The sequence below is a fragment of the Chelon labrosus genome (genome assembly GCF_963514085.1).
Source record: "Chelon labrosus genome assembly, chromosome: 2".
NCBI classification, from domain to species: Eukaryota; Metazoa; Chordata; class Actinopteri; order Mugiliformes; family Mugilidae; genus Chelon; species Chelon labrosus.
The window spans coordinates 27,897,098-27,924,780 of NC_140338.1; the positions used below are offsets into that span (position 1 = coordinate 27,897,098).

General features: G+C 40.7%; 1 pseudogene across 1 annotated transcript; it reads left to right on the forward strand.

Moving 5' to 3' along the window:
- Positions 1-1,624: 1,624 nt before the first annotated feature.
- Positions 1,625-27,599, forward strand: LOC311496736 (complement C3-like; annotated as a pseudogene). The gene is made up of 44 exons: positions 1,625-1,716; positions 2,617-2,815; positions 2,980-3,142; positions 3,679-3,773; positions 9,747-9,835; positions 11,518-11,600; positions 11,715-11,802; positions 11,917-12,019; positions 12,150-12,288; positions 13,276-13,391; positions 13,579-13,725; positions 14,038-14,137; positions 14,288-14,382; positions 14,503-14,694; positions 14,776-14,931; positions 15,814-15,943; positions 16,856-16,927; positions 17,592-17,789; positions 17,879-17,999; positions 18,091-18,179; positions 18,376-18,515; positions 18,793-19,011; positions 19,120-19,183; positions 19,493-19,582; positions 19,680-19,883; positions 20,070-20,145; positions 20,281-20,440; positions 20,976-21,071; positions 21,382-21,532; positions 21,871-21,956; positions 23,135-23,212; positions 23,304-23,456; positions 23,540-23,602; positions 23,671-23,752; positions 23,889-23,937; positions 24,812-24,902; positions 25,015-25,104; positions 25,178-25,295; positions 25,954-26,043; positions 26,359-26,451; positions 26,541-26,624; positions 26,743-26,763; positions 26,873-27,017; positions 27,110-27,599. The product of its transcript is annotated as a complement C3-like (transcript).
- Positions 27,600-27,683: the final 84 nt, after the last annotated feature.

The window sequence follows — 27,683 nt, forward strand, 5'->3', positions numbered from 1 at the left end:
AATGAATACACATGGTTAAGATGCTTTAACCCAGGGGTTCCCAAACATTTTCATGCCAAGGCCCCCCAAACAGCATTAGCTTCTGTAATATGTAAAGAAACATCAACTTTTCTTATTTTTATTCACTATTCAATAACTATTACATTTGTTTAGCATAAGTGCTGCCTCATATTTTCTGATTTCAGTTGGCCAGGAGTTCTTCTGTTGGTCTGTTCCTTCGGTCTCTTTCTTGTCAAAAACCTGTCCATTTTGAGCTAGCTATACACTAACTTGAGGAGCAAAGCAGTTTGATAAATGACGCAAACCGCCAGCTCTACAAAGATCATGAGGTCGTGAACGATGTTTTGACTGGCAGAGAATCAGAAAAATGAGCATGACAAATAACATTTCGATATGATATATTATTAATAATTATATTTTATGATGATGATTTAAAAATAATTAGATTATATTTTATAATAATGATTAAAAATAATTAGATTATATTTTTTTTATTTTTGCAATTTCTTTTCCCTCCAATTGCCCCCAGGGGGCCGCGACCCCAACTTTGAAAACCACTGCTTTGACCTATAAGTCTATGGAGGTATATGTCATATGTTCTGTAGTATTCTGGTGTTCTTTCAGGGCTTGTGTCTGGGAGCTAGATAGCTGAGTGAACAATGTGACCTCCAGTATAAAAGAAGTAGAAAACAAACCTATACGGCATATTCGTTGCTCATTTGACACTCTCATTGCTTGATGTTTTGTCTGTGCTGTGAGCCCATCTGCAGATGCTGGATTAAACACACACACAAACAATTTCCCCCACAGTTTGTTATTAAAATCCCTCCAACAGCCTATGTGCATAAGTTTGGAAAACGAACTTTGGACAGCACAGATAACAACAGGCATAAGGCAACTGATCAACAGACAGTTTGCAAATGTATTAAAAAAAGTGACTGTACGACTTACATTTCGGGGTAAAGTTCAAAAATGTGTCCAAATAATTTACTGATGTCGTGTAACAAACTATGTGGTTCAGTGTTACCAAGTCAAAGGTACAGGCTTGAGTACACACCAACGGTAGGCAAGAGGTAAAGATTATGAACCAGTAAACTAGAAACAAAACATATTTAGACCAGCTAAACTATGATTTTTCAGAAATAAAGTTGAAATAATCTAAAGATATATTAGGGAAATGTGTCACATTAAAAATCTTAGTACACAATAATAGGCTAGTGCATTCGTTTAAAGCCTTATAAATATTATCTGATCTTCTCTAGTGTCAGTAACGGCCTCACGTCAGGCATCTGGGTTCTGGTTGTTGTTGCAAATATTATAGTTCAACTAGTGTGCCATTTAGTACCATGCAGTTGAGTGTTTTGAAACATTTTTATTTGACGATGTGCAGAAAAATAAGGGGCATGCTTTTATTTTTTTTTTATTTTTTAGGAAATTAAGATTGGGTTCCTATTTTAGCCTTCACACTTTTGACATTTCCATAGTCTTCCAAAAAACAGGCTACCATTAACCATTACAAAAAGGACTATGGAGAGCAGTAGTTGTGAGGAGAAGTAATAGTGCTGGAGGAGGGAGGTAGGCACATTAAAGAACAGTGCTGCAGAGCAGTACAACCACAGCAGATATGGGACCAGGCAGGAGGATGTATGGAACTCAGCTTTGGCTATTAGCCTTACTGTTGTTCTCCTTGACTTGTCTTACCGATGGAACTCCAATGTAAGTACACTTACCTTACAGTTCCTCCTTTCTTTAATGTCTGTGAAAGAGGATCAGTGAAACAATTTCTGCTCTTAACTCCCTGTTTTTTAAGGTTTACATTTATTTTGTGCGCTTCCAGTGGAGTTAATTTGGATGAATATTAAATTCTTGGTCCTCACCCATCATTATCAGTCCAGGAAAATGTGACCACAAATACAACAATATAATAGGAAAATTCAAACAAACTTTTTATGGGAAGTTTTACATTAGAAGTGACAAACTCTGTTCAGTATCTTACACATTTCTCTTTTATTTTCTGAAGCAGTGAAGCATCAATGCCTTTTTTTTTAGTGAAATATAATTGTTGAAATGTTTTGGTGGAGTTATGGCCTTAAATCAACAAACTGTCCTTCACAGTATACCATTCTTGTGTCTGACTGTGTTTCAGAAAATATACCGAAACAGCTAAGACAAAGTAATGACAACCACAGAAGGGATTATGCACATTTGTATATAACTGAAGAGTTACTGATATGGAATAAGGATCCTAACTCAGTTCCATTGACTCTATTTCTTATATAATGAGAAGCTAAAGTCTAGTGTGTTGTTTTTGAGCTATGCCACAGTAAGTAATGCCTGGAACAATGACGAAATGTGTTATTGATTCAATGCTGGATCTCAGTCAAGATAATCAATGGTTCACTCATTATGTGTAAAGTCCATGCTGAAGCACAACAAGATGGGTGAAAAATATTATTATTATTGCTATTTTTTATCAAACCAAAATTTTAAAAGACACAAACAACCATTTACATAATTAATTACGACTTAAGTAAGTCCGTTTAATCCGTCAGAGGTAACAGCACTGTGGTTCTATGGTTCTTTTACTCATCTTTCTCTCTCAACAATGCTCTGCAGGAAGGTGATGGCTGCCCCAAACTTGTTGCGGGTAGGAACAACAGAAAACATCTTTGTGGAGTGTCAGGACTGCACGGATGACAATGAGTTTGCTGTTGTAATCAGCGTAATGAACTATCCCACCAAGTCCAAACGGCTGGCATTCACATCTGTGACCCTTAACAATGCAAACAAATTTCAGGGATTTGGACAAATTCAGGTAATGCAGAAATAGTGAAATATGTATATGTTACTTAAATAGCAATATTGGCATTTTAAAACCTTGTTTGAACTTATCAGCCTTCTAAAGACATTGTTTTCCGTCAACAAACATGAGAAGATACAAAAAAGGCCGTTCACCATTGCATTTCTCCATACTTGCAGATCCCAGATGGAGACTTCAGCAGGGATCCCAGCAGGAATCAGTATGTTTACCTGCAAGCGCAGTTCCCTGATGTGAAACTTGAGAAAATCGTCTTAGTGTCCTTCCACTACGGCCACATCTTCATACAGACAGACAAGACCTTGTACACACCCAACAGCAAAGGTGACTTCAATACTACACCTCTACTGAGAAACACAACACGGGTCCTTGTCAAGATGTCTTTGTCTTGTTAGTCATTCGAGTATAAAGGGGAGTTTCAGCACTGGAAAGTTACATCATGAAATAGTAATAGAATAATAACATAGTGGAAAGGAGTAATTATTTTTTTTAAAAAGTGGTCTATGTCTTAAATAAATGGGCTTGATAGGTCAGCCCTTGTCTCTGTGGACATGAGTATACAAAAGTCATGGAGGTACAATGTGTTGAGAAATCTTAGCAGAAGAAACAGTGAGGGACATATTACAATACATACACTCCTCATTTTATAATTGTAGAAAGCTTATTGAAAATAGATCATAGCTTAATATTGTAGGTGTACTTTTAAAAATATTACCATAGGAAGTATATCCTGTCCTTTGGTTTAGGACAATGACATCCAGAATTTAGATGATTTCCAAATTCTAAGAATAATACAGCAAAATATGCTGAATGAATCGTCTTGTTGTAAGCGTAAAAAGTCAAACATGACTTTCTTTCAGTTCATTATAGGATGTTTGCACTGACACCGCGCATGGAGCCTGTGGAGAGGATTAATGAGACCCTTACTGACACTTCTATAGCCATTGAGTTTGTGGTATTGTATCGTTCATAAAAGCGTATTTGAGTGTAATGCTGTATAATCTATCAATGATCAATCTATAAAAATAATTTCCATACTTTCACCTTCACCAATACTGATTTTGTGTGACTGCCATCTTAATTCGGTGGGTTACCATTATACATCGATCAGTCACAACATTAAAATCACTGACTGTTATGTTATATGCTGCAGAGGATATCTGACATTATTTACATCCATCAGCCACAACATTAAAGGTGACAGAGAATGAAAAAACGTTTTTACCTTCTCTTAGTTGAATAACGGTAGTCTGCCCGCATTCACGAACATACGAAAAGTGCTAGACATTCTGAACATCTCCGTTTCATAGAAATTCCTCCTTTAGAAATGTCAGCCAGAAAATGGCCCAATCTGAACAACGGATACATATTACGTAAAATGCATCTCACTGCCCCCCCACTCTCATTCAATTCCCTCCCCTTCAAAATAATTAGCATACATCCGCCCTCTCGCCTCCAACGGGAAGTACATTGCAGCAGTGCTTGCGGAGTTCAAGGCGAAATGGCGAGTCGCGTTCCGAGGTGTGCTCTTCCAGGCTGTGCAAGCGGTGTGCAAACTTTCCATTACATTCCCACCGAAAGAAATGCACGAGATGCGTGGCTGCTGTTCATTTATAATCGGATTCCAACTACATTCAACCACAGACTGCTACTTCGTTTGTGAACGGCAGTCTATGGCGAAAGATAAATTATTTTCTGGTCCCGATCGACTTGTGCCTTGGATTATACATATGTTGTTTTTCAGAATAAAAAATGATTTTACATGTCAAGAATGTCACAGTTTGTCGCAAGATAGTTAAGTAAAACGCTATGGAAAATACGTAATTAAACGAACTACAAGTCCCGCATGCTGGCGCGTACAGAACCGACCAAAACTCCCTTCGGTAAGTAGAGGGGCGGGACTTTTTGAGTGGCAGCAAATGCAGCCAATCAGCGTCAAGTGCTTGCATTTCATAATGAGGTTGCCAGTTAAGCCCGAAGGGGCGCCAAATAGGTGCAAAACCACGCGTTTAAAATCCCCCACCCTAATATAGCTTTCTGAGAGAGGTTTTTAGGAAGCTTCTAAGGCATTACAGACCCAACCAAAATTTTGTTGTCTGCATGTCACATCACAGATCAAGGATAAATACCCCGTTCAATCATTCTATGTCACCTTTAAAACCACTGACAGGAGAAGTAAATAATACTGATCATCTTGTGAAAATACAATGTTCTGCTGGGAAACTTGTGACCTGACCAGTGTATAATTAGTTCAAAACCACTCACTGTATATCTACATGGGTCAATCACACTTAAGATTTATTCAATCTGTTGGCTCCAGTTTTCACCATCTTGGCAGTCCCTGACTTTGCTCAACTGCTGGCTAATTGAAAAATGAGACGACACTCACCTGTCACCAGTGGTGTGCAGTCAGGTGAGGCAGGGTAGGCAGTGCCTCACCTAGGCTAATGAGAAAAAAGAAAAAGAAATAAAAATAATAATTTTTTTAAAATATTTTTATAATTTTGTTTTGATTGTTGATTTATTGTTTTAAAATGAAAACGTGAAATGTGTTGTTTTAACGGTATAAGGAATGCCACTACTCAGGAGAGCTTGTTTTCAAAGCTGGCGTATGTGAATACAGGAGGCTGAGGCAGACTCAACCTCTGCCTCTCTGCCTTTTGTGAAATGAACGCAAACAGTTTAGGAGGTTCGCGCATGCGTAGTCTGTTCTCACGCTGTCTTCAATGGGCTTCATTTAGGCACAACGCTTATCTGCCTCCACAGTCCTCAGTCGGCACATGTCGGGAATCTCGGCGGGAATCCCGACATGTCCCGCAGGAAACTCATTTCGGCCGCTGGTATTCGCCATCTCGTTTTTGAGGCCATTACCCAAAGTTCATGTCCATAGGTGAGAGTTGGAACGTAGATCGATCGGTAAATTAAGAGCTTCACCTTTCAACTTAGCTCTCTCTTTACCACGACTGACTGGTTAAGCATCCGCATCGCTGCAGACGCTGCTCCGATCCGCCTATCGATCTCCTGCTCCATCCTATCCTCACTCGTGAACAAGATCCCGAGATACTTGAACTTCTTCACTTGAGGCAGAACCTCCTCCCCGACCTGGAGTGGGCAATTCACCCTTTTCCGACTGAGGACCTTGGCCTCAGACTTGGAGGTGCTGATCTTCATCCCAGCTGCTTCACACTCGGCTGCACACTGCCCCAGCAAGAGCTGGAGGTCGTTGATCGATGAAGCTAGGAGGACCACATCATCCTCAAAGAGCAGGGACGAGATCCTCCGATCACCGAACCTGACACCTTACCCCACCCGGCTGCACCTAGAAATTCCGTCACTGGGAACAGGTCCGACTTATTACCGGCTACACGGACCAAACTCGTACTCCTTTGGCACAGGGACTGAATGGCCCCTCAGTAAGGAGCCATCCACCCCATACTCCCGGAGCACCCCCCACAGGATGCCTCTGGGGACAACGTCATAAGACTTCTCCAAATCCACAAAGCACATGTGGACCAGTTAGTCACATTTCCCCTCGAGCACCCTAGCGAGAGTAAAGAGCTGGTCCATGGTTCCACTTCCGGGATGAAAACCGCATTGTTCCTCCTCAATCTGAGGTTCAACAATCGACCGGACCCTCTTTTCCAGCACTCTGACATAGACCTTGCTGGGGAGGCTGCGGAGTGTGATCCCCCTATAGTTGGAACACACCCTCTGGTCCCCTTTTTTAAAGATGGGGACCACCACCCTGGTCTGCCGCTCCAGAGGTAATGCCCCTGATGCCCACACAATGTTGCAGAGGCGTGTCAGCCAGGACAGCCCTACAATATCCAGAGCCTTGAGATATCCAACCCCAGGGCCTCCGGCTCTGTTTCCTCTATGGAATACGTGTTGGTGGGATTGAGGAGCTCCTCAAAGTATTCCTTCCACCGCCCGACATTATCCCCAGTTGACGTCAACAGCTCCCTGCCCCACTGAAAACAGTCTGAGCGAGTTCAGGACTTCTTCCACAAGGCGTTCGCACCAGACCCTCATTACTCGTTTGGGCCTACCATGTCTGCGTGGCTTCCTCCCCTGCCATCTGATGAAACTCAGCACCAGGCGGTGATCAGTTGACAGCTCTGCTCCTCTCTTTAACCGAGTGTCCAGAACACTCCTGCGACCTACAACCTAGGCCGTCATGGTGCCAAGAGCACCGATGAACAACCTTATGTTTGAACATGGTGTTAGTTATGGACAGACTGCAACTCGCACAGAAGTCCAATAAGGACACCACTCGGGTTCAGATCAGGCAGGATGTTCCTCCCAGTCACACCCCTCCATGTCACGCTGTTATTGCCCACATTGTAGTCTCCCAGCAGGACAATGGAGTCCCCAGTTGGGGCGCCATCCAGCATCCTAGGGCCTCCAAAAATTGCGGGTACTCTGTTGGTACTACTGTTCACCGCATACTCACAGACAACAGTCAGGACCCGTTCCCCAACCCGAAGGCGCACGGAAGCAACCCTTTCGTCCACCCGGGAGAACCCCAACGTACAGTCAGGAAGTCCACGGGGCAAGCAAAAAGCCCACCCCAGCCCTCTGCCTCTCACCTGGAGCAACTCCAGCAAAGAAGAGGGTCCAGCCCCTCTCAAGGACTTGGGTTCCAAACCCGACGCTATGTCTCGAAGTGAGGCCGACTATATCTAGTTGATAGCACTCTTCCACAAGCTCTGGCTCCTTCCCCGCCAGAGAGGTGATATCCCATGTCCCAAAAGCCAGCTTCCATGACCGAGGATCAGACCGCCAAGGCCCCCGTCTTGGTCTGCTGCCCGATCCACATAGCACCGGACCCTTCATGCTCCTCCTGTGTGTGGTGGGCCTACAGGGAGGCGAGCCCATGTCTCCAGTTCGGACTGGGCCCGGCCGGACCCCATGGGCAAAAGCCCAGCCACCAGGTGCTCACACACAAGGCCCAGCCCCTGGCCTAGCTCCAGGGTGGGACCCCTGTAACCTTACAGGCTGGGCACACGGACTCTTGATTCTTTTCTTCATAAAGCGTTTTCTGAACCGTTCTTTGTCTGGCCCTTTGCCTAGGACCAATCTGCCTTGGAGGACCCTACCAGAGGCAAATGACCCAGGCAGCATAGCTCCTAGGGTCATTAGGGAACTCAAACTCAGATCAGGGATGGGCATCTTAAATGATGGAGGGGGCCACAATTTTTCATCAACACTACCAGATTGCCACATAGGACTGCACACTTAACCAGATATGATAAAACTGCCATTTTAAATATGTTTGTATGTTTATTGAAGCAAACAAAAAATAAATATTTATTTTATTTTTTTTCCCAGTACAAAGGGCTCATGAAAATAAAACAAATAATACAAATCACCTTCCATCTCAAGGATGGCAGAAAGCTGCACAACAGCAGACAAACATTAATTGCAAAAACTAATTTGTGCATTTTTACACTATGAAAGAGTGTAACATTTTCCCAGTATACCCACTCTACCTCTTCACTATCAGCAGTAGGCACCGGTAAAAAGTCGCTGTTGTTTGTGTACTTTTGATTTGAGGTCCACTACAATAGCAGCCCTTGCAGCTTCAGTATACTTCTCGTATTAAGCTTTGTGCAACGTGTTGTAGCGGCAACTTAAATTTAAATCTTTCATGGCAGATAACGTCTCTAAGCAGTCAAAGCACATAGAATTGCTTTTAAATTCTGTGAACAGATAATCTTCTTCCCATTTCACCTGAAACACACACACAATTTCTCGATCAAGTTTTCTCTTTCCTCCGCTCTGGCTCAACGTCTCTTCTTCACTGGTGGAGAAGACCCGGTGGAAGCGTGTACGAGGCGGCGTCTGCATTGGAGGCGCGATCTAGTGGCCAACTGTCTCATTACAACTGATTCAGTGCCGCAGAGGACACATTTTTATAATTTTCAGAAATGAATCTAAGGGCCACTTCGAGTGAGGTCGCGGGCCACCAGTTGCCCATCCCTGCACTAGATGTTTGCTAGCGCGAAAGTAAAGTGGACTGAAGTGATAAACTGACTAAGTTCTTATTTAAAAGTTGTGGCTAAAAAATTATTTTATAATCGTTTAGGCTACCTTTTCTACCACTTTGACTTTTATGTGATATCTTAATAAATGTGTTGTCACTGTTGTCCAGGTAGTATGATTAGTAGAGCTGAGCTACCGACACGGAAAGAACCTATATAAACATATAGGTTTTAATATAGGTTTTGAATGTATGTGACATACATAAAATTGTCCGTTTTCATATATACGCATATATGCTATATATATGCAGCATATATGTTATCATATATGCGCATATATAACTTATATATGCAGCATATATGCACAGATAAACTGCATATAGGTTTCAAATATCCTCATATACCCACACGGAAAGAACCTATATGAGGATATATGCGCATATATGAAACCTATATGCAGTTTATCTGCGCATATATGCTGCATATATACGTTATATATGCACATATATGATAACATATATGCTGCATATATATATAGCATATATGCGTATATATGAAAACAATTTTATGTATGTCACATATATTCAAAACCTATATTAAAACCTATATGTTTATATAGGTTCTTTCCGTGTGGGTAGGTTCAGCTTCACATGGGCTGAGGGAATTAGTGTGTTCACCACAACAAAGCATCCTAACTCACTTTGCATTGGCACTGCTTCTGTGGTGCAAGCACAGAATGTGATCAATTTTCCTAATTTTTATGAGGTCATCTGTACTGTACATATAAAATTTGACAACAGCAAAACGGAGATAAGATAGCAAGTGTCATTTCAGAAGCAGGCTCACCGATGATAGAGATTTGCGAACTTGAAAAATATAGGATTGAATTGATGAATTGATTTGTAAAATAGCTTTTGCTGTAAACTGAATTTTGTTTTTTTTAGACCCCCGAAGGCATCATTTTGCCATATGGTCCAGTCTCTTTGAAATCAGGGATCTACTCTGGAGATTTCCAACTTACTGAAGTTGTCAGGTGATTATTGTCTGTTATTTTATTACCATAAAGTTCTTCAGTTTTTTTTGTTGTTGTTGTTTTTTTTTTATTATTATGTTCAGAAGTGAATGTATTATTTTCAGATAAATGTATCCAATTGCTAACACTAACACAACGGTCAAAGATGATGTTTAGTAGTTAGTTCAAAATTTTGGAATGACACAATTTGCTTACAAGCACTACCCACACCACAGCTGAGGCCATTAGGAATGTCTTGAGTTTTGCAGTTAATTGCTCAAAACCACTGACTGTTATGTAATATCCTGCAGAGGATATTATTTACACCCATCAGCCACAACATTAAAACCACTGACAGGAGAAGAAAATAATACTGATCATCTTGTGACAATACAATTTTCTGCTGGGAAACTTGTGGACCTGACATTCATGTGGATGTTACTTAGACATGTACCACCCACCTAGACCAGACCAGGCACCCCCACGCCATAGCAATGACACTCCTTGATGGCAGTAGCCATCCCTAGCAGGATGCAGCCTGACACAGACACACACACAAAAATGATTTAGGAACATCTTAAAAAACATGAAGAACAGCACAAGGTGTTGACCTGGCCTCCAAATTCACTAGATCCCAAACTGATCAAGTATCTGTGGGATGATCCACAGAGGCCCCTCCCCACAACCCATAGGACCCAAAGGCCCACACTAATAACATTCTGTTGCCAGACACCACAGGACACCCTCAAAAGGCCCATGTCCATTCTCTGATGAGTCACAACTGTTTTGGAGGCACAAGGGAGACCTACACAACATTAGGAAGGTGGTCATAATGTTATGCCTGATCTGTGTATTTCAAATAGCATTAGTGAGCAGCTCTGTATATATTCATGTGTAAAGTTGTTAGAATTTTTAGTGAATTTCAAAATAATGTACTCAGCGAACCCTACCAGACATGCACATTAATAAAATGCAATAATATATGTAATATTTGTTTTCTCGTCTCTTAAATGTATTAAAATGTAATATTCCCCTTTTAAAGGTCAACAATCTATGAATATGCAAATACAATACATTTCATTTTTCCGACATGAGTCATTATCACAAAAGTTCCTTTTCAGTATACGTGCACTGAAGACTTAATGTTTCCATGTCACACTTGTGGAAGTTGAACATTGTATCACAAATTGAGCATTGTGTTGAAATTCATAAAAATCTAACTCAGGTCACAATCGCAGCTACATCAAATAATAATTGCTAATAGGCCAGCCCACGTCAGCTGATAGCTCAGTCATATCCACTGGCAAATGCCTTTGAGGGTGCATAATTTAAGCTGCTTTAGCCAATTATGTTTCCTCTGCAAGTTGTTTTGCACCCCACCTCCACCCCAGCTCCTCCATTTATGATGTGTCTGACACTCTCCCTGCATTAGGCTTTCCATGCATGGGCAGAGCCATACCTGCACTAAACACTTGTTTGACTAAAGTGGCCCTAACTAAAATAGGTTCTAAACTACTTATTATGTCACAAATACGTTGTAAGTACACACTAAACACAATTTATAGCCAATATATTATTCTGCATAATGAAGTGCATTCAGTTGCACATATTTTGAGTGGAGAGGAGATAGCAAAACCTCATGCATGTCAGACTCATATGCTGTGTGGGTGTGTGTGTGTGTGTGTGCCCTTGTGCATTTGTAGCACTGGACTGTGGAAAGTGGTGGCAAGGTTCTACAGCAAACCACAGATGAGCTACTCTGCAGAGTTTGAGGTCAAAGACTATGGTGAGTTTGAGCAGAGGTCTCTTTATCTATGAACCTACAGTTCAAAATCTATATATTAATACTTCATTCTTTACATGATGTTGGACATTGAGCAGAAAGTGATTAATCTTTCAGTACTGCCCAGTTTTGAGGTTAAACTGATGAGTGATAGCTCCTTCTTCCACGTGGAGGACACAGATCTCACCATCAACATCAAAGCTACGTATGTTAAGATTTTTGTTTCGTGGCTCTTTTTGAAGGTTTAGGTTTATGGCATTTTTCTCTGCTCTATTTTAGTATACTGAGAAATAAACAAACCACTAACTTGCGGTTTCAGGTATCTTTTTGATGAAGCTGTGGATGGGACAGCCTATGGAGTATTTGGGGTTGTGTATCAGGATCAAAAAATGAATTTTCCCAGCTCGCTTCAGAGAGTGGCGGTACACACTTACACTAGTGCACCATCGCCATTTCTCCATCTGCCATTTGTTTGCTAGAGCCACAAAATCTGCCTGTACATTTATTTAAGTATGTGTTTTTGAGATACAATGTTATGTTATGTCACATTAGATTGAGAGAGGAAAAGGAGAGGTCACACTGAAAAGACAACACATCACAGAGACCTTTGAAAACATCCTCAACCTGGTGGGGAGCTCCATATTTGTGGCAGTCAGTGTGCTGACAGACAGCGGTAAGAAAGAGTTGTTGGGTGTAATTTATCAAATGTATGATACATTGAATTTGTATGCTTAGAGAATGTGACTCAGCGGACTTACCTGTACTTGCCTATGTAGAGTGCAAAATAGTGTATATGAATGCAACTCGGGTAAGTGTGTAAAGTGTGTTAAATCTGAAAAAAATATGTCTTTATTTTTACTTAAGTGCACTTGACTATCATTTCAAAAGATCATTCAGTAGTAAGTCATTGTATTTTATACATGCAATATGGATATACTAGAAATACACCAATCAGCCACAACATAAAAACCACTGACAGGAGAAGTAAATAACATTGACCATCTTGTAACAGTCTAGTGTTCTGCTGGGAAACGTTTGGACCTGGCATTCATGCGAATGTTACTTAGACATGTAGCACCCACCTAGACCAGACCAGGCACCCCCACCCCATAGCAATGACATTCCTTGATGGCAGCAGTTATCCCCAGCAGGATGCAGCCTGACACAGACACACACACAAAAATGCACTGGGACAAGCCTGATCCACAGAGGCCCCTCCCCTCAACCTATATGACCCAAAGGCCCCCATAGACAACATTCTGTTGCCAGACACCACAGGACACCATCAGAAGACCCAAGTCCATTCTCTGATGAGTCACAACTGTTTAGGAGGTAATGTGTATAGCTCCCTGCACATTGTACAAATTTGTCTCCATGGCAGCTGGCCTCCAAACTTCATACCAACAAAAAGGGGACAGGCACTTATAGGTGAATGTGTCAGCTTGCCATATTTGCTACTAGTATATTACGGCCTTACACACACAAAAATAATGCTCGTAAAACCAGTACAGAAAATGCAGATTTCAGTGTCTGAAATGTAGCCTTAAACCTAGAAACATCTTATTAAAGTAGAGTAAAAACATACGGTAGACAAAATTCTTCCAGACTGTGTGCCTGCTGTTCCTAATGTGAAAACCATACTGAGACACAATGCAGCGTTCCGTGATTACATTCACAGGAAGTGAAATGGTGGAGGCAGAGCTGAAAGGTATCCAGATTGTCACGTCACCCTACGCCATCCACTTCAAGAAAACGCCCAAATATTTCAAACCGGGAATGTCCTTCGATGTTGTGGTAAATGTACATTACTTATATTTTGCCTATATATGATGCAGATAATTCATTACAGACATTTTTCATTACACCACACCATTGACATTTTCTGTTACTCTGCAAATGCAAGCTTTCTCTAAATTCTCAGTTTTACTAGTATTAGTATTATTGCTTCATTTAGATCCACTTTTCTTTTCTTTTATTGCAGATTGAAGTCTTGAACCCTGATGGCTCTCCGGCACAAGGTATTCCAGTGGTGGTTGTTCCAAATGAAGTCAAGGGCCACACTGCAGCCAATGGCATAGCAAGGCTTATCATTAATACAGTGGAAGATCATCAACCACTTACAATCACAGTGAGTATTGACAGTTAGAAACAATTTCCATAGGAAAACACCAAAATAAGGATTTGAACCTTGAAGACACCTTGAGTTAATTTTTATAACTCATGTTCTCTGATCAGTCAAATTATAAGAGAAGAGGGGTTACTGTACATTTAATGGATTCTTTATCTATACAAAAACAGCATACTATATGAATATAATACTATAATATAATAATAATAATAATAATAATACATCCTCACTGACCCAGGCTGAAGACAATAACCTTACATTGCTCTGCATGCATTACTGTGTGTGTATTCTTACCTGTGCGTTTAATTACAGGCAAAGACTGATAACCCTCGTTTTTCATCTGAAATGCAAGCAACAGCCAACATGACAGCTCTCCCGTATACCTCTAAAAGCAACAGTTACATCCACATAGGTACATAGAGAAGTGTTAAGTAATTTCCCCATTGCGGGACTAATAAAGGTTTTTCTTATTCTTATTTTTATTCTTATTCTTAATGGTTAGTGATGTCAAGTACCAAGCTGTTTTTGAAGCTAATAATGCTGACTGAAATGTTTCATGCAGGTGTGGATAAGGCAGAAGTCCAACCAGGAGAAAACATGAAAATGAACCTCAACCTCAACAGGCAGGAAAATGCACAAAATGACATCACTTACCTAGTAAGATTTGCTGCCCACCTCTTTGTGTGTTATGTGTGTATGTGTGTTGGGTTATGCCACCTGTGGCCTACGGCATGCACTCATGAGTAAGTGCTAATGTTCATTTGATTTTGCCCCCAGATCCTGAGCAGAGGTCAGCTGGTGAAATATGGGCGTTACAGGACAAAAGGCCAAATACTGATTTCCCTGATACTTACCATTACCAAAGAAATGCTGCCATCGTTCCGCATCATAGCTTATTTCCATCCAAGTGACGATGAAGTGGTGTCAGACTCTGTGTGGGTGGATGTAAAAGACTCCTGCATGGGCTCAGTGAGGGACACAATAATGATCAATTAAAAACATATTTTATACGCTTGTTTTAACCCAAATGAACTCTTCTTCCTCCTTAAGCTGAAATTGGCACCATCAAAGCCTCAAGCATCCTATATGCCTCTCAAAGTGTTTGGTCTCAAAGTGACAGGGGATCCAGGGGCCACAGTGGGACTGGTGGCGGTTGACAAAGGCGTCTATGTCCTCAACAACAAGCACCGCCTCACCCAGAAAAAGGCAGTTTCTTTAATCTTCATCTTTTGGAATATTTCAAAGGGTTTAAAGCTAACATATTTTCACTTTTAAAGGGAAACTACAATTTTTTACAACCTGGACCTTATTTCTGGTGTAGAATACGGCCGTTTACTCGCCCATATAACTTTTGTGTAATTTGTATTCCTTCAGGAGATATTTAGATGCGTGTATATCCATGTAGTGGGAGTGACTGGGGCACCCGGATGATGTCTTCTACCCTGGATGATGTTGTCTCTGAGCGCCGCGCGCACCCACGACGGTCGGCTTGTAATTTGGTACTGCTAGTTTTTTACAACATGGCTGAATATTTTTCTGATTCTGAGGTTGTGTACCAACCATGGCAGTAGCAGGTAAACAAGCCGACCGTTGGGGGTGCACGTGGCGCTCAGAGACAACATCATCTAGGTCAGAAGACATCATCCAGGGTCTGTAGGTCAAGCTAAATGAACGAGTTTCACGGCAGACAATCCCTTATTTAGAGGCTGCATTTTGGTGCCCCAGTTATTCACACTACATATACGCTGATCTAATTATCTCCCGAAGGAATACAAATTACACAAAAGTTATATGGGTGAGTAAACAGCTGTATTTTATGCCAGGAATAAGGCCCAGGTTGTAAAAAACAGTAGTTCCCCTTTAAGTGTTTTTTAGAACTGAACAATTCTGATTTTTGACGAACTCTATAGCCAGAATAATTTTGTCCTGCAAGATAATATTTCTAATGTAATTTTAGTTGAATTAACTTACACGTTACTTATAGTGTGCTTTTATCTGACTGCCCTATAATTTATGATAACACATTTTACCATCACATATGACATAACCACAGCCTTTCCTGTCCTTTGTATGTTTTTTACTATTCAGGTGTGGGATTTCGTAGAGAAACATGACACAGGCTGCACAGTAGGTGGAGGAAAGGACAGTATGAGTGTCTTCTATGATGCTGGGCTGTTGTTTGAGAGTAATATAGCATCTGGGACTCCCTATAGACGCGGTGAGACTGATTTATTCTCCAGTATCATATAGTGCCACTTAAGAGTTTTGTGCCCTTGAGAATTGTCTATGTTTTTTGTGAGCTCCTCAGAAAACTCCTTTGTCCGTGCCATCATACACTTCCACAAACATGTGTTGTGATGATCAGACTGTGGCAAATCGCTGATTTCTTTAACAAAATGGGACACTGAAGAGCATCTGAGTATCATTACGTTGAGTGGAAACACTTCTGGACAGATGGACTCTGAATTTGTAATCCTAAAGTGTACTTACTTTTGCAGTGTACACAGATGTAATGTACTTCATTTGTTTGATTGGTTCTCTTTGTCTATAGTCAGCACATTTCTGATTTCTGATTCTGACCATTGTGGAAATCCACGGTTGTGACTCATTTACATGCAAAAATGTAGAAAAGTTGTGAAGGATGCAAAGACTTTTAGGCACACTGTATTCACACCATACTCTCATGATAAGACAACCATTAAAAAGCTTACATTAACAAATGTATTTATTTCAGGCATTCTCACCCACAAATTTTCATTTGGGTTGATCTTTGGAAAGGCCACTCCAACACCTCGACTTTGTAGTCCTTAAGCCATGTTTCCACAACTTGTGGAATGAGTGTGCTTTGGCTCATTGTGTATTTGCAGCCAAGCTTTAACATTCTGGCTGGTATCTTGAGATGTTGCTTTTGTATTCCCATATGATCTTCCTTCCTCGTGATGCCATCTATTTTCTGATATGCACCACTTCTCCCTGTGGTTATAACAAAAGCCCCATTTGCACACTGTACCTAAAGCAACTTCAAGTATTCTAGCACTGTCATGTGCCCTTACATAATATACCGTGACCTATATACTGTACAGTGGGTTATGAACAGTTATGAACGCTCTAATCTGTATTTTGATTTCAGAACTGAAATGTCCAGCGGCTCCCAGCAGGAGCAAGCGAGCCACTGATATGATGAACATCACGACCAGCTTATGTAAGAGACAGAGCTCTGAACTATCCAAAACCACATTCAGCCATCTCCAGTCATTCAGTTCTGGCTTTAAAAAATGCTTGCACTAGTTGTTTTTGTCATCCTTTGTGTAATAAGATACTTACTAAAACGATTTAGCTGTTTACACTCCTTTTCCTTTTTTCCTTATTCATATTGAGGAGACGTGTGGCAGATGTTGTTGACTTGAAGAAATATTGTTTCCAACATATCCTATTTTAAAATGGTTCAACATTTAAATCTTTCCAGTTCACCCTTGTTGTTGTGTTGCCTGAGAAACTGGTTTTCCAAAATGTTATTTTGAATGGGCAGATACAAACCACTTTTGCTGGGTTGTGATCATTTGGACCAAGGTACATTCAAAACATTGTGATGAAGAGGCCACATCCACATACATGTCCAAGTAGCAAGTCCTTCAGGCTTAGGTCAACACAAGACTACTGGAGAAACTGAAGACTGGAGATCTTACACACAGACAGATGTTCGCTCTGACATTACCCACAATGAACATAAAAAAATGGGTTGCTCTTACATTTATCGGGAGATTTTTGAGCTTTAATTGTGCCGCTTTTACCAGTCTAATCTAGCACATCACTGCTCGTTCTCCCTCTAACATCTGTCTCTCCTCCTCAACCTGCTTTCTTTCCAGTTAGTCAGTATAAAGACAAACTCCAACGTGACTGTTGTTTGGATGGCATGAGGGACACCCCCCTCTCATACACCTGTGAGAGGCGCAGTGAATACATCTGGGATGGTGTAGCCTGCATCCAGGCCTTCCTGCACTGCTGCATGGAGATGGAAATCCAGAGGGCTGAGAAGAAGCTGGAAACCCTACAACTGGGACGCAGTATGAGAATAGAACAAGGGATGGGAGGTGGTTGTCTTTGCTGGTTGCTATGAAAAGAACAAAATGTTAACATTTTCATGAAACTTTAGGTGAAGAGGATGACAACAGTTACATGGACACCAATGAAATAGTTTCTCGCACCAAGTTCCCTGAAAGTTGGCTGTGGTCAAATATAAAACTGCCTGTTTGCCCGCAACATAAACCCAGCTGGTGAGTCAACTGAAACTTTCACTCATCAAAATACAATGAGGATTTTTCTCTCACTCTACATTACAATGTTACTTATACCTCTTTGTTTCAGCGACACAACATCCTTTGAGAGAAATGTTCCTTTTCCAGACTCGATCACCACCTGGCAGTTCACAGGCATCAGTCTGTCAAGAACTCACGGTGAGGATTCAGTGACAATAATCTGACCTTTTTTAAAGGTAGTTAAAACCACAAGGCCTACAGTATATCAAACAGTTTCTCTTTTTCTATGGACTTTTGTCAATCGCCCAGATGTCCCATTTTTCTTTGTAGAGTTTCATGCCTTGTTTCTTTTGCTCTTGTCGTCTTATCCGTATTTATTTGTTTATTTTTTAAGGAATCTGTGTTGCTGATCCATTAGAAATAATTGTCCAGAAGAACTTCTTTGTTGATCTCATACTACCCTACTCTGCTGTCCGTGGAGAGCAGTTAGAAATTAAGGCAATCCTCCACAACTACACCCCTGATCTTTTAACTGTAAGTCTCTCTCCATGTAAGTTTCAGCCAAAAACACTCAATTTTACTATTTTACACAAACCTGTCCAACTATCCAAATTATTCAAAATTGAGTACTTACTACAACATTCTTAGTGTTTTTCTTGATCAGGACCAGAGCTTGATCCCTATGTTAGACAGTAATAATATTGTTGTTATTCTGAAGTAAATCATTCCTAATATTGTCAGAAATGGGTCTTTGGCTTTGATCAGTTACTGTCTCAGTCTCTTTCTCTCTTTCTATGTCATTTTTTGCAAGGTGCGTGTGGACCTTATTGAGACGGAGAATTTGTGCAGTGCCGCTTCTAAGAGGGGGAAATTTCGTCAGGAGGTTCAAATTAGAGCCAGCAGTACACGAGCTGTACCCTACATAATTATTCCCACAAAAGATGGACAATACCGCATCGAGGTCAAAGCTGCAGCTGTTGAAGACAACAATAGCTTCAGTGATGGAATCATAAAGATACTGCGGGTGGTGGTATGCAAACCCGACCTACCGATCGATCCATTGATCTAATGTAATCTATCTATCTAATCTATCTAATCTATTTATTTGTGATGTTTGTCCTCACTCTTGTTTTTCCAGCCCGAAGGCTTACTGATCAAATATTCTCAGACTGTAATTTTGGACCCTGCAAAAAATGGTGTAGGTAGGTTTACATGTTAAGCAAGTCAGGTATAACGAACAATAGTTCTGTCATTTTCTGAATTTTTAATTTACCATTAATTACTTCATAAGATTACCAGAAATGGTCATTTTCACTTTTTCTGGACTGACAAAAGCTCCGAATGACTGGTCACAAGAATATATGACATACACGGTGTGCAGTTGTTCTCTTTTAATGTTTAATTACTTCTTGTCAGCATTACGAAATGAACGGCCTGTTTATTAAAAATACACATTTGTTTATTATTATTTTGAAAGTATTCTCAAAGCTCAGTAACTATTTGCATTTTAGATGGTAAACAAGTGGGAATCTTCAACAGTAGAATTCCTCTGAGAGATTTTATCCCAAACACACCTACCAGCACACAGATCTCTGTGACAGGTGAGATATAAGAGTTTGAGGCTCTACCTTTGTGCTATTGTAAGCTGTTACTTTTGCAAGAAGCATGTGTTCTTGCTTAATGTGGGACTCCTTGCAGGAAGACAGCAGGTAAATGTGTTGAAGAACACTATAAGTGGGGAACCAATGGGCGGACTGATCTACCAGCCCTCAGGTTGTGGAGAGGAGAACATGATCCACATGACCATGTCCGTCATTGCAACCACATATTTGGACAAAACCAACCAATGGGAGAGTGTGGGCATCGAGAGACGCGATGAAGCCCTCCAATACATAAAAACTGGTGGGTTCCACATATGAATTTGTTAGCACAGATATTAGAAATATAATAGAAGTATCTAAAGTGATAGTAATAGGAGTACAAAACCCACCTAATTTAAAAGTACTACACAAACTATATTCCGATGGATAAGATTCAGTAAACCGTAAAAAGCAGTCAGTGAAAAGGTTTTTCTTGCGTTTTATTAAGGATACCTGAACCAACTTGCCTACAGTAAAAAGGATGGGTCTTTTGCTGGGTACCCAGATCGCCAAAGCAGCACCTGGTGAGAACGTGTATGAATAGATATGTAAATGTTTGAAAGTCCTTTCACTCAGATTTTGACTCTCTGTTGATTAAATGTTTTATACATGCACATAAGAAAAGCTAAACTACTTCATCATCTCCTCTCCTCCACAAGGCTGACAGCCTATGTTGCCAAGGTCTTTGCCATGGCTCATAATCTAGTGGGAGTGCAAAGCTCAGTGATCTGCGACGCTGTCAACTTTCTGATTCTTATGGCACAACAACCTGATGGATTGTTTCGAGAAGTTGGAAGAGTGTTTCATAGTGAGATGACTGTGAGTGACTGCAAAGCAATAAATTGCTCCTGTATTCCTATATTGACAGGGAAAGCTGTACATACAGGCTCCCTCTGGGCTGGCATTAGCGTCTGACAAAAAAGCCCAGATTGAAATGTATGGCAGCAGAAAGATTCTGTTTCCGTTAGCATTGGAGAGCAATTTAAGCAAATGAAACCGCCATGTGCTGTCAGCAGATTTGTTTTTTGCCGGCCTTCATTCTAGGCGAATACAGCTGCAGCCTCGCTTTCTCTCAACTGGATTGTGTCCTGCTTTCTCCATTACAAAATATAAAACCCTGGCTATTTATTGGAGTCATCAAATACATAGCACCCCCATGCATAACAGCCTCTGCCTTCATTTTAAACGTAGTTAGTCTGCATTATATGCAGATTGTCTAGAACCTAGAAATGCCGGCTGTATCAAAATGGAAGCCAGGACATCTCACTGCCCAACATTTGGTGCAAATGAAGACATTTTAATACAGCTAGTAATAATGACAATTATACTGACTTGGCTGTGTGTGAATGTGCAGGGTAATGTCCTCAGTGTAGATTCAGATGCCTCCATGACAGCCTTCTGCCTCATTGCCATGCAGGAGTCACGCACAATATGTGCCACCACACTTAATGTGAGTACCTTTTCATTTTCCTTCACCTCTTTTTTTTTTCTTCATTTGCGGATTAAACTGTCCAGCTGTCAGTTTGACAACTGAAGTTCATTATGACCCAGATAGTACTGTAGGTACTACAGAACAGTATCACTAGATTCTGTCTATTAATGTCTTAGGGACAAATAACAATGTTGATTAAAGCAATCTGTCTGCTGTTAGGGGAATGTCGTAAACACACATATTCCTAGTCAAAGATAGCTCAGTTCTTGATAGTGATAATTCCTCTTCCCCTTCATTGAGCTCATCCTCACCCTTTTCTTCTGTCCAGAGTCTGACAGACAGCATAAGCAAGGCTGTGTACTATCTGGAGAAGCGTCTGCCGAGCTTGGTCAACCCTTATTCTGTTGCCATGACATCATATGCTCTGGCCAATGAAAACAAACTGAACCGGGACATCCTCTTCAAGTTTGGTTCCCCAGGTGCCACAACACAGCAACCGCAACACTTACAGTAGATCCCAGCTGATACACTGGCATGCCCAAATATTTAATAAGCAGACTTAACCATATCACAGATTGTGGTATCCATGTTCATGTTTATTTAATGTTAGATTAGTATGAACAGGAATATCCTTGCCATTATTTAGTTATATAAGCAGCATAAAGTGGTCCAAAAAACTATACAGATTCTTAAGCTACACTTAAAAATGTAGAAATGTCTTTATATTAGATAACAAAATGTTGATGTTAATAGCATTTGTTTTACATTTAATTGTTCCAAATACTGCTGTAGTAATACAGAAATGTCTTTTCCTCAGATTTATCCCACTGGCCTGTACCTACAGGGCGTCATGACACACTAGAGGCCACAGGTTACGCTCTTCTGGCTCTAGTCAAAGACAAGGTGAGCATGTCCCACTCTTTGGTGTGTCACAGAGTGAAAATCCAATTTCAGTGACTTGAATAAAGCAATCCATCACTCACAGTACTATAAATCATGTCTACCAACAGCAGTAATATTGCTGAAGCTACTTTTGTAATCTATATTGCTCGTAGTGTTTTGGCCATGTGTTGTTTGCCGCTGTGTCCTATATGTGGAACATTTGCAGCAAATCTAATTTCCCCTTGTGGGACAATAAAGGAACTTTGAACTCCGAATTTTGAACATATGCTTTGGAAAATGGCATACATTTAGGTTCACATATTTAGGGACACTATCATCAATTGTAAGCTGTTTACCAAATCATGGAACATGTCACAAAATGAATATGTACGTTTAATATGTAGATTCTCACCTGGAACAATTTATATATTCTGTCTCTTACTTTCAGGGGCTCAAATGTAATTGTACAAATAAAGCTACTAAGAAATTAAACGTTAATTTTCTATAGTTTGGCAAGAGTCCTTTTCGGGCAATGACCGAGCAAAGTCTGAAACCCACGGACGTAATTAAAAAACTGCTTTCCTTCTTTGTGAGGCTTTGCAGTGCCTTTACTGCAGCTGTCTTCAGTTTATTCATGGGTTTTTGTGTCTTCGGTTTTGTCCTCAGCAATAGAAATGCAGCTTGATTGGGTTGAGATCAGGTGACTGACTCAGCCATTACAAAATATTCAACTTCTATACCTTTAAAAACTCTGTTTTGGACCATTGTCCATCGGGACTAGGAAACATGGCCTGCTAGAGGTCTTCCATAAAGTATTCGTTCATTCATTCATCTTCTGTAACCGCTTGTCCTGTGAAGGGTCACGGGGGAGGCTGGAGCCTATCCCAGCTGTCATTGGGTGAACGGCGTTGTACACCCTGGACCTCCATGAAGTATTAAAAATTCGAATTAGGATTATGTCAATCTGTCCTATTACTTATAAGCCCCTGAAAAAAAGGGCTCTGTATAAAAATAGTTGTAATTCCTATACAATAGCCCTTCAGTTTGGACGTGAATATCCTCAAATTAAAGCTGAGGGTCTGCAGCATGAGACAATTTCCATTACAGAAGTGTAACTTGTAACAAAATTGTGTCAGCGTCGAAAAATACAAGGACCAATCTGTATTCAGTGTTTTAACCATGGCCTTATATCATTAAAGGCCTTTGAAGAAACCCAACCTGTTGTCAGATGGTTCAACAGACAGCAGAGAGAGGATGGAGGCTATGGGTCAACACAAGTAATTCTAATTATTTTCTCTCAGTATTGATGCTTCATCTTTCTCTAGCTCTTAGTAGTCTGGGTTAAAGCTATTGATCATTGTTCCCCAGGCCACCCTGATAGTGTATCAGGCTGTCGCAGAGTACTGGACCAGTGAGAAACCAGATTATTATGTGAACGTGGATGTCCTGTTGCCGGGCAGGTCGAAGCCTAACAAGTACAGCTTTAACAAGGAAACCCAGTTTGGCACAAGAACATCCAAAGTGAGAACAAACACACACAGATTCACAGTAACTCATTATTTTAATTCTTTCTACTGCTTTCTGCATCTATTGATCTTTTGCAGATCAATAGTATAAACCAAGATGTGAAGGTGACTGCCACAGGCCCAGGAGGAGCAACACTGACGGTAAGTCACACGCAATGTTTTTGTTCTACGTTTTTCTGCGTAAAAACTACAATTTATCTGCGTGACAGATGGTGTCGCTGTATTACGCTCTGCCTAAAGAAAGAGACTCTGACTGTCAGAAGTTTAACCTGTCGGTGCAGCTCATCCCAGGTAATTTGCTGCACTCTGTTTGTATCTGATTGCCCTTATTTGTAGTTTTTTTTTTGTCTCTATTTTGCATTTTCTGCTCACTGTCACTTCTTTAGATTGTATACTTGTATACTCATCTATTGTTTTAACTCTCCAGAAAAGCTGGATGAAGCTGAGAGTATATATAAGCTGAAAATAGAAGTGTTGTGAGTACAATATAGCATGCACACGGTTTGTGACAAACCTTTTGCTAATTAAAAATGCAATTCTCAATTTTTGCCACTGCATTTCACCCCTTAAAGGGAAACTACTGTTTTTTACAACGTGGACCTTATTTAAAATACGATTGTTTACTCAACCATACAACTCATGTATAATTTGTATTGGTTCAGGAGATGGACCACCCCGGATGATGATAAGCATACGATGACAAAATATTGGTGAAATGAACGAGTTTCGCGGCAGATAATGCGTTACAGAGGCTGCATTTCGGTGCCCCATTCACTCCCACTACATGGATATACGCAGATCTAATTATCTCCCGAAGGAATGCGAATTACACAAAAGTTATATGGGTGAACGACCATATTTTCTGCCAGAAATAAGGTCCAGGTTGTAAAAAGCAGTAGTTCCCCTTTAAGCCACAGGCTGTTTTAAAAATGTCATTTTATATACGGAAACTTTTAAATTTAGAAATGTTAGAAACACTTGGCTGTGTCTCTGAAAAATTCAAAAACTGACATGTTGATCTCTGTCTCATAAAAACTCCCACTTAGCACATCAATGCTGCATCCATTTCTCACAGTCGTATCACTCAAGCTTTTCATTTAATGTGCCAAGCTCTGCAACCATTGAAAAGATGGCAGCAGTTTGGCAGCCTTATCCTGGTGCAGGGACCTGTTGGATTTTGATGTACCCAACTTTTTTGGAGAGAGCAACTCTGTGGTCTCTCCAAACACTTGATTTTCTCATACACTAATTTAAAATCAATTTCTACATGTTTGTTCTCATTTTTATATTTTAATGTTTGATAGTTTTTTTTTCTTGCTAATTCCTTACCTAATCCCTGTCTGTGTAAAGGTACAAAGACAAGGAGCGTAATGCAACCATGTCAGTCTTGGATATTGGCTTGCTAACTGGCTTCACTGTCAACACAAAAGACCTGGATTTAGTAAGACACACACACAGAGCGCTCATATCTCACTCTTTATGGTTACTAAGGACAAGACATGTTTTCAGTTTTGAAATAATAATATATAAAAATGACCTGACTTTGCGTGTAGTTGTCTAAAGGACATGCCCGCACCATTGCAAAATACACACTGAACCCCAGTGAGTCAGAAAGAGGCTTGCTCACCATCTACCTGGACAGGGTAAGACATCAGTTTTCACTCCCTCCAATATTTTTCTGCCTGCCCTGTTAGTTCATTAATCGTCTCCCTGCAGGTTTCCCACATACAACCAGAGGAGATCACTTTTAGGATCCATCAGAAGCTGAAAGTGGGCGTCTTGCAACCAGCTGCCGTGTCTGTCTATGAATATTACGACCATCAAGACAGCAACAGTGAGACATGCTGCCTCTGTTTGTCTCTGTTGCACATTTACCAGTAGAGGATTTAGAGTAGTGCGGGACATAGATGGCGTAACCAACGCACGTAGCCTACGCCAGTGCGTGTGCGCTCGTCAGTCTGGTTCGCTCTGTAAAAATGCCACCCATACGCTACTTGACACTGTCTTTTTTGCCAGTCCGGTTAATTTTTGTTTGTACTTCCTGCTTCAGTTTCAACAACGGTGACTGAAACTTACAACAATTCATACAAACATTTGTATCTCTGAACCTCCTTAGTTAACCTTTCCTCGATGTGCTCCATCTATATTAATCCAAAACAATCAATTCGAAAATTGCGAGATGGAGAAGCAGCCGGAAATACTAGTGGAAACACACTACTACCAAGCGGACCAGCCACAGCTCTTGCGGTCTGCGTGGCCGTGACGTGTAGTTACATTTCTGGGGAGGTGCTACGGCAGGCTACGGCGCTAGGGTCTGCGTAGGGTTTGTTTATTCTCTGCGCTGTCGCCATAGCTCTGGTGTCAAATTGACACAGAAGCCTAAACCCCCTATTAGTCTTTGCTGCCGTTAGATTTAACCACATGCAAATACCATTTTTAAGGAAACTACACAATCCTGCTGGCAGCTCAAAGCATCTTTCTCCTGACTGCAGAAACACGGTGTGTGAAATTCTACCATCCAGAGAGGAGAGCTGGACAGCTGCTACGTCTCTGCAGAAATGATGAATGCACATGTGCTGAAGGTAAACAAGATGATGTGTCTACTGTCAGCACACATGTACTGCCTCTGAAATACTTACTGTAAGGAGGTACTGTTTACATCTATCTATCTATCTATCGATCGATCGATCGATCGATCGATCTATCTATCTATCTATCTATCTATCTATCTATCTATCTATCTATCTATCTATCTATCTATCTATCTATCTATCTATCTATCTATCTATCTATCTATCTATCTATCTATCTATCTGTCTGTTGTCTGATCTATTGATCTCTTTCTCTATCTTTCTTTATCCATTGCTATAATTCTCTCTGTCTCTGCGTACTTCCAGAGGACTGCAGTATGCAGAAGAAAGGCAACATAGAAAATAGTGTTCGCACAGCCAAAGTTTGTGAGACTACACTGAGCAGCAAAATAGATTTTGGTAAGAGTCTCTTAGTTTTGTATATAGTTTTTGTTACACTAGAAGTCCTGTAGCAGGTGGGTAACAGTTTGCAACTTGTCTGTCATCAGTGTACAAGGTGAGACTGGTGGAGTTAACAGACGGCTTGTCCACTGACATTTACACTGTGCAGGTGCTGGATGCCATCAAAGAAGGTGGGTCATTTTCTCTTTAACTGTGAACTGTTGCTTTTTGTGATATTTTTTCCCCCAAAGCAAAAGGAACCGTTTGAATTTAATGGGCAATGCAAAGTCTTCCCTGTTTGATCTTCAGACCCCTCGTGTTTCTTGCCATGTCAGCTCAGTAAACAGTGAATACAATGTTTTCTTAAATTATGGTCGTAGATACAAAGACATTTTGTAATAATTTCTGTGCTCTCTGTTCTCCTAAATCTTAATTACAGGAAGTTATGATGTGGGTCCTCGGGGTAAACAACGCACCTTCCTAAGTTATTCACACTGCAGAGTGGCTTTAGATCTAAGGACAGGCAAAACCTACCTCATCATGGGCACTTCCAAAGATATTTATAAAGATGAACGGAGTCGATCGTAAGTTCACCGTGTCTTTATCTGGTGCGTTGATTCTCTTTTGTATATTGTTAACAATTAAACATTTCTCCTGCTTGCTGTTTTTAAATCAGGTATCAGTATGTGCTCGGTGAGAAAACCTGGATCGAGTACTGGCCTACGGAAGCGGAGTGTAAAACTCCAAAATTCAACGAGACCTGTTCGGGCATGGATGAAATGGTCGAAGATTTCACAAAGCATGGATGCAGAGATTAATGAAACTGAAGTAATTTACGATTGCTTTTAAGTTAAGGCACCTCACGAGGTTTTTTGAAGACGTTTTGTCTAGTCCCAATGAACACTAGACATATGAGCTTCAGGTGGACATTGCCAACAGATGTCCCTTACAAAACTCATCACCACTCATTTAGAACAGAAGAAGATATTTGGATGAGTAGCGAAACGTCTTCAAGAAACCCAACGGGTCCAATTGGCTTTGTTTCAGCTTTGTCTTTTGAATACAGAGACGCATGAGATTACTCTCGATTACATTTATTTTGAGTAAATGTTCAGTATGTATCGCCTTTCAATAAACTACACACAGGTTGCCCACAGTGTGAAGCACAAGGGTAGATGACTAATTTAGGGATTAATGTGATCAAGACCCATATATAAATCACAACACAGTGTTTTAGGTAGCAAAAGGGG